Genomic DNA, 7,992 nt, shown 5'->3' with positions numbered 1-7,992 from the left:
GTTAGGGTTAGGGTTAGGGTTAGGGGTAGGGGTAGGGTTAGGGTTTAAGGTTAGGGTTAGGGTTAGGGTTAAGGTTATGGGTCGGGGTCGGGGTCGGGGTACGCGTAGGTGTAGGGTAGGTTTAGGGTTAAGGGTAGGATTAGGGTTAGGGTTAGGGTTTAGTGTTAAAGGTAAGGTTAGGGGTAGGTTTTGGTTTAGGTTAGAGTAGGGTTAGGGTTAGGGGTAGTGGCAGGGGTAGCGGTAGGATTAGGATTAGGGTTAGCGATAGGGTTTAGGGTTAGGGTTAGGGTTAGGGTTAGGGTTAGGTTTGGGTAGGGTTAGGGTAAGGGGTAGGGTTAGGGTTTACGGTTAGGGTTAGGGTTAGGGTTAGGGTTAGGGTTAGGGTTAGGGTTAGGGTTAGGGTTAGGGTTAGGGGTAGGGGTAGGGGTAGGGGTAGGGGTAGGGGTAGGGGTAGGGGTAGGTGTAGAGGTAGTCTTAGGGTTAGGGTTGGGGTTAGGGTTAGGGTTAGGGTTAGGGTAGGGGTAGGGGTAGGCGTAGGGGTTAGGGTTAGGGATAGGGATAGGGGTAGGGGTAGTGGTAGGGGTAGGGGTAGGGGTAGGGGTAGGGGTAGGGGTACGGGTACGGGTATGGGTATGGGTAGGGGTAGGGGTCCCCTTCATGGATCACTGCCTTGCCGTGGCGAAGGGGCTTGAAGAACTCAGAGAAGCTATGAACTACGCCGAGCAGGGCACACAAGATGAACAGGTCATAGTGGAGAGTTTTGACCAAACGTGATCCACCTGGAGTAGGAATCGGCAAGCCACTCCAGTATCCCTGCCAAGAAAACTCCATGGACAAAGACAACAGGCATATAAAAGTTATGACACTGGAAGATGAGCCCCTCAGGTCGGAAGGTGTCCAACATGCTACTGGGGAAGAGCGGAGGACAAGTACAAGTAGTTCCAGAGCTGATGAAGCGGCTGGGCCAAAGCCGAAAGGACGCTCAGTTGTGGATATGCATGGAAGCGAAAGGAAAGTCCAATGCTGTAAAGAAAAATATTGCATAGGAACCTGGAATGTAAGAACCATGAACCTGGGTAAGTTGGATGTGGTCAAAAATGAGATGGCAAGTGTCAGGGGTTCAGGAGCAGAGGCGAGGGCAAGGGAGGAAACAGAGAGCGAGGGGGAGGAGGCAGAAGAAAGGATGAGTGATGACGACGACCCGAGATCTCCGAGTCTTTCCAGTGAATCAGAAGATTCACAAAGAGGAGCACCAGTGGCCAGGGCAAGGGGGGAAACTAGGGGGACACCCCAGGAAGATAGAGCCAGAGGGGACTCAGAGGGGAGCAGTTGGAAATCGGGGCCAGCGTCACCGCCAGAGAGTAGGAAAGAGGAAGAGCGCCAGGGATCAAGTGCTGGCAGCTCGCAACAGGAGGGAGGGCACGAGTCAGGAGTGGCCACACCTTCATCGGGGAGCGAAGTAACGGTTAGACGGAAAGTGGAAGGTTGGGCGCGCGCGCCAAGTTCAAATGCACAGGAAGGTGGCGCAGTAGGCAGCCCGGAAAGGGAGCCAGGTCCTAAAGCCCGGCGCAAGGAGACAGGAGAGTCCGGGGGGTCAGCGTCAGAAGAATCCCGGAAGGAAGAGACCCAGGGGGGCAGAGGGACCCAGAGGAGAACTGTCAGGCGGAAAAGGTGGAGCAGGGCTAGGATATTAAGTTGGTGCGCAAGGGGCGGAGACTCAGACGGAGCTTCGCCGATCTAAGCATAAGACGTAGGGTTGCACGCAGCAGCTCGAAAATGGAGACTGTAACTCAATAAAGACTTTTATTTAACGATCGCTGGCTAGCGTGATCCTCTGTGAGCTAGGATCTGGAAGTAACCCTGACAGCAAGAATAAATATTGACATCCTGGGCATCAGTGAGCTAAAATGGACGGGAATGGGCGAATTCAGTTCGGATGACTACCATATCTACTACTGTGGGCAAGAAACCCGTAAGAGAAATGGAGTGGCCCTCATAGTCAACAAAAGAGTGGCGAAAGCTGTACTGGGATGCAGTCTCAAAAATGATAGAATGATCTCGATACGAATCCAAGGCAGACCTTTTAACATCACAGTAATCCAAGTTTATGCACCAACTACTGGTGCTGAAGAAACTGAAATTGACCAGTTCTATGAAGACTTACAAAACCTTATCGAAGTGACACCAAAGAAGGATGTTCTGCTCATTATAGGGGATTGGAATGCTAAAGTAGGGAATCAAGAGATAAAAGGAACAACTGGCAAGTTTGGCCTTGGAGATCAAAACGAAGCAGGGCAAAGGCTAATAGAGTTCTGTCAAGAGAACAAGCTGGTCATCACAAACACGCTTTTCCAACAACACAAGAGACGACTCTACACATGGACATCCCCAGATGGGCAACATCGAAATCAGATTGATTATATTCTCTGCAGCCAAAGATGGAGAAGCTCTATACAGTCAGCAAAAACAAGACCTGGAGCTGACTGTGGCTCAGATCATCAGCTCCTTATAGCAAAATTCAAGCTTAAACTGAAGAAAGTAGGAAAAACCACTGGACAGGTAAGATACAATCTAAACCAAATCCCTTATGAATACACAGTGGAAGTGAGGAACAGGTTTAAGGATTTAGATTTGCTGGACAGAGTGCCTGAAGAACTATGGATGGAGGCTCGCAACATTATACAGGAGGCAGCAACTAAAACCATCCCAATGAAAAAGAAATGCAAGAAAGCAAAGTGGCTGTCCAACGAGGCCTTACAAATAGCGGAGGAGAGAAGGCAAGCAAAATGCGAGGGAGATAGTGAAAGATACAGGAAATTGAATGCAGATTTCCAAAGAACAGCAAGGAGAGACAAGAAGGCCTTCTTAAACGAGCAATGCAAAGAAATAGAGGAAAGCAACAGAATGGGAAGAACCAGAGATCTGTTCAAGAAAATCGGAAATATGAAAGGAACATTTCGTACAAAGATTACCATAATAAAGGACAAAAGTGGTAAAGATCTAACTGAAGCAGAAGACATCAAGAAGAGGTGGCAAGAATACACAGAGGAATTATACCAGAAAGATATGGATGTCTCGTACACCCCAGGTAGTGTGGTTGCTGACCTTGAGCCAGACATCCTGGAGAGTGAAGTCAAATGGGCCTTAGAAAGCACTGCAAATAACAAGGCCAGTGGAAGTGATGGTATTCCAGCTGAACTGTTTAAAATTTTAAAAGATGATGCTGTTAAGGTGCTACACTCAATATGCCAGCAAGTTTGGAAAACTCAGCAGTGGCCAGAGGATTGGAGATCAGTCTACATCCCAATCCCAAAGAAAGGCAGTGCCAAAGAATGCTCCAACTACCGCACAATTTCACTCATTTCACATGCTAGCAAGGTTATGCTTAAAATTCTACAAGGAAGGCTCAAGCAGTATGTGGACCGAGAACTCCCAGAAGTGCAAGCTGGATTTAGAAGAGGCAGAGGAACCAAATACCAAATTGCAAACATGCGCTGGATTATGGAGAAAGCCAGAGAGTTCCAGAAAGACATCTACTTCTGCTTCATTGACTATGCAAAAGCCTTTGACTGTGTTGACCACAGCAAACTATGGCAAGTTCTTAAAGAAATGGGAGTGCCTGATCACCTCATCTGTCTCCTGCGAAATCTCTATGTGGGACAAGAAGCTACAGTTAGAACTGGATATGGAACAACTGATTGGTTCCAAATTGGGAAAGGAGTACGGCAAGGCTGTATATTGTCTCCCTGCTTATTTAACTTATATGCAGAATTCATCATGCGAAAGGCTGGGCTGGATGAATCCCAAGCCGGAATTAAGATTGCCGGAAGAAATATCAACAACCTCAGATATGCAGATGACACAACCTTGATGGCAGAAAGTGAAGAGGAATTAAAGAACCTTTTAATGAGGGTGAAAGAGGAGAGCGCAAAATATGGTCTGAAGCTCAACATCAAAAAAACGAAGATCATGGCCACTGGGCCCATCACCTCCTGGCAAATAGATGGGGAAGAAATGGAGGCAGTGAGAGATTTTACTTTCTTGGGCTCCATGATCACTGCAGATGGTGACAGCAGTTACGAAATTAAAAGACGCCTGCTCCTTGGGAGAAAGGCGATGGCAAACCTAGACAACATCTTAAAAAGCAGAGACATCACCTTGCCAACAAAGGTCCGTATAGTAAAAGCCATGGTTTTCCCAGTAGTGATGTATGGAAGTGAGAGCTGGACCATAAAGAAGGCTGATCGCCGAAGAATTGATGCTTTTGAATTATGGTGCTGGAGGAGACTCTTGAGAGTCCCATGGACTGCAAGAAGATCAAACCTCTCCATTCTGAAGGAAATCAGCCCTGAGTGCTCACTGGAAGGACAGATCGTGAAGCTGAGGCTCCAATACTTTGGCCACCTCATGAGAAGAGAGGACTCCCTGGAAAAGACCCTGATGTTGGGAAAGATGGAGGGCACAAGGAGAAGGGGACGACAGAGAATGAGATGGTTGGATGGTGTTCTTGAAGCTACTAGCATGAGTTTGATCAAACTGCGGGAGGCAGTGGAGGACAGAAGTGCCTGGCGTGCTCTGGTCCATGGGGTCACGAAGAGTCGGACACGACTAAACGACTAAACAACAACAACAAGGGGTAGGGGTAGGGTTACGGGTAGTGGTAGGGGTAGGGTTAGGGTTTAGGGTTTAGGGTTTAGGGTTTAGGGTTTAGGGTTTAGGGTTTAGGGTTTAGGGTTTAGGGTTTAGGGTTTAGGGTTTAGGGTTTAGGGTTTAGGGGTTAGGGTTAGGGTTAGGGTCAGAGTTAGGGTTAGGGGTGGGGGTAGGGGTTAGGGGTAGAGGTTAGGGGTAGGGGTTGGGGTAGCGTTAGGTGTTAGGGTTACGGTTAGGGTTAGGGTTTAGGGGTAGGTTTAGGGGTAGGGGTAGGAATAGGGGTAGAAGTAGGGTTAGGGTTAGGGTTTGGGTTTGGGGTCGTTGTAGGGGTAGGTGTAGGCGTATGTAGGGGTATGGGTAGGTGTAGGCGTAGGGGTAGGGGCAGGGGTAGAGTTTAGCATTAGTGATACGGGTAGGTGTAGGGGTATGGGTAGGGGTAGGGTTAGGGTTAGGGTTAGCGTTTGGCGTAGGTGTAGGGGTTGGTGTAAGGTTAGGGGTAGTGTTAAGGGTAGGGTTAGGGTTAGGGTTTTCGTTAGGTGTCGGCGTAGGGGTAGGGGTTATGGTTAGGGATAGGGATAGGGATAGGGTTCGGGTTAGGGTTAGCGTTTGGCGTAGGTGTAGGGGTAGGTGTAGGGGTTGGTGTAAGGTTAGGGGTAGTGTTAAGGGTAGGGTTAGGGTTAGGGTTTTCGTTAGGTGTCGGCGTAGGGGTAGGGGTTATGGTTAGGGATAGGGATAGGGTTCGGGTTAGGGTTAGCGTTTGGCGTAGGTGTAGGGGTAGGGGTTGGTGTAAGGTTAGGGGGTAGTGTTAAGGGTAGGGTTAGGGTTAGGGGTTAGGGTTAGGGTTAGGGTTAGGGTTAAAGAAAGTCAAAATAAAGACAATTCAAGACAAAGAGAAATTTCTGGAGAAAAACCACGAGGATTTACAGAAGGGAACGGTAGACCCTACTTCAGAGGCAAAAGGGGCTGTAGATATCCTGAATCTATCGTTTGGACTGAATCTACCAACAGAGGAAGAGCAGCAACTTGGTGCAGTAGGAGGTGTAATTGACAAATAGCAAGATGGCCCTGCAATTCATCAGTTGGAATTGTAATGGGCTAAACATGCCTTTGAAAAGACGGCAAGTTTTTCATATTCTGAAAAGAGAACAATTGGATTTGATTTGTCTACAAGAAACCCATGTGACCAGGATACACAGGAAATTATTTATAAATAGAAGATTAGGACAGGAATTTATTTCATCGGACAAAGTCAAGAAAAGAGGACTGGTGATTTATGCAAAAGAGAAATTGGCCCCAAAAATGATGTTTAAAGATGAACAAGGAAGATATTTGGCAATTGAAATACAAATACAAGGAGAAAAATTATTAGTTGTTGGAATTTATGCACCAAATGAAGGGAAGGCGGAATTCTTTAAGAAGCTGCATGAAACTCTGATGGACTACTTGGACTATAATGTAGTAATCATGGGAGACATGAATGGTGTGGTTTCTACAAATATGGACAAGGCACAAAGACAGACAATCTCTAAGGAAGGGAGACTTCCCCAAAGATTAAGAAAATAGAAATCTGCCCAAAGACTTGCTCTGACCATAACGCCGTGAAGATGGAAATGAAACCTACAACAACTGGTCAGTTTAGATGGAGGATGAATGACACCCTGTTTCGAGATGAGGAGATCCACAGAAAGGCCCAAAAAACCTTAAAGGACTATTTTGAACTAAACCTAAGAACCGACGTAGAAAAAAGAGTGATTTGGGACGCAAGTAAAGCTGTGATGCGAGGATTTCTAATTCAACAAAACTCAGTAAAAAAGAGAAAGCAAAATGAGAAGAAGGAAAAGATCTTGGAAAAGATAAAAGAAGGAGAGAAGAAATTGAGATCAAAACCAAACTCCCAGGAGATCTTGAGAGAGATCAAGTTATATCAGATACAATACATGGAACTGATGAATCAAGAGATTGAGTGGAAGATAAAGCAAATGAGACAAAAGACATTTGAATCTGCGGATAAATGTGGTAAACCTCTGGCTTGGCAATTGAAGAAAAGACAGAAATTAAATACAGTTACAAACCTAGAAGTGGATGGAAAGAATATATCCAAACCCAATGAGATCAGAAATTGCTTTTTGAGTTATTTTAAAAGATTATATTCACAAGGACCGCAGAAGGAAGAGGATATAGAGGAATTTCTTAAAAAATATGGATTACAAAAAATCTCTCATCAAAGTAAGGTGGATCTAAATCAGAGAATAACAGAACAAGAGATAGAGAGTGCCATTCAGAACATGCAATTGGGCAAATCTCCAGGACCAGATGGACTGACTTCCAGATATTACAAATCTTTGAAGGAGTGGTTGGTTCAACCGTTAAAGGAAGTATGTAACGAAATCTTAGAGGGAAAAAAGGCACCAGAATCGTGGAAAGAAGCTTATATTACACTCATACCAAAGACAGAGACTTAAAAGACTCAGCTTAAGAACTACCGCCCAATATCACTACTCAATGTGGATTACAAATTTTTTGCAGACATTTTGGCAAAAAGATTGAAAAGAGTGTTGATGGAGAAGATTCATAAGGACCAAGCAGGCTTTCTCCCAAAAAGGCACTTATCAGACAATGTGAGGAATATAATAGACATTTTGGAACTACTGGAGGTGAATATAAACACTAAAGCAGTGTTGATATTTGTGGACGCGGAGAAAGCCTTTGACAACATTTCTGGGAGTTTAATGAAGAAGAATCTTCATGGGATGGGGGTAGGCCAAGGATTTGAGAACGGTATGGGTGCAATATACTCCGAACAAAAAGCTAAATTGATTGTAAATAATGTGATAACCGAAGAATTTAAGATAGAAAAAGGGACACGACAAGGGTGTCCAATTTCCCCATTGCTTTTTATATCAGTCCTGGAGGTTTTGCTAAATATGATTAGAGATGACCAGCAGGTCAAAGGTGTACAGGTCGGGGCAAAACACTACAAGTTAAGGGCTTTTGCAGATGACTTAGTATTGACCTTACAAGAGCCAAACACTAGCACGAAAAGGGTGTTGGAAATAATTCAAGAATTTGGTCAGGTGCCTGGATTCAAATTGAACAAACAAAAGACTAAAGTTTTGGAGAAAAACTTAACAGTTATGGAGAGGGAGAAATTCCAGAATGAAACAGGTTTGACAGTGGTTAAGAAGGTGAAATACCTAGGGGTTTACTTGACATCTAAAACTCTGAACTTGTATAAAGATAATTATGAAAAATGTTGGTCAGAAATCAAAAAAGATCTAGAAATATGGTCAAATTTGAAACTGTCAATGTTAGGCTGAATTGCAGCTATTAAGATGAATGTAT

The sequence above is a fragment of the Podarcis vaucheri genome (assembly GCF_965113315.1).
Source record: "Podarcis vaucheri genome assembly, chromosome: W".
Lineage (NCBI taxonomy): Eukaryota > Metazoa > Chordata > Lepidosauria > Squamata > Lacertidae > Podarcis > Podarcis vaucheri.
The sequence above is the reverse complement of the archived record's forward strand: the minus strand, read 5'-3'. Positions refer to the sequence as shown.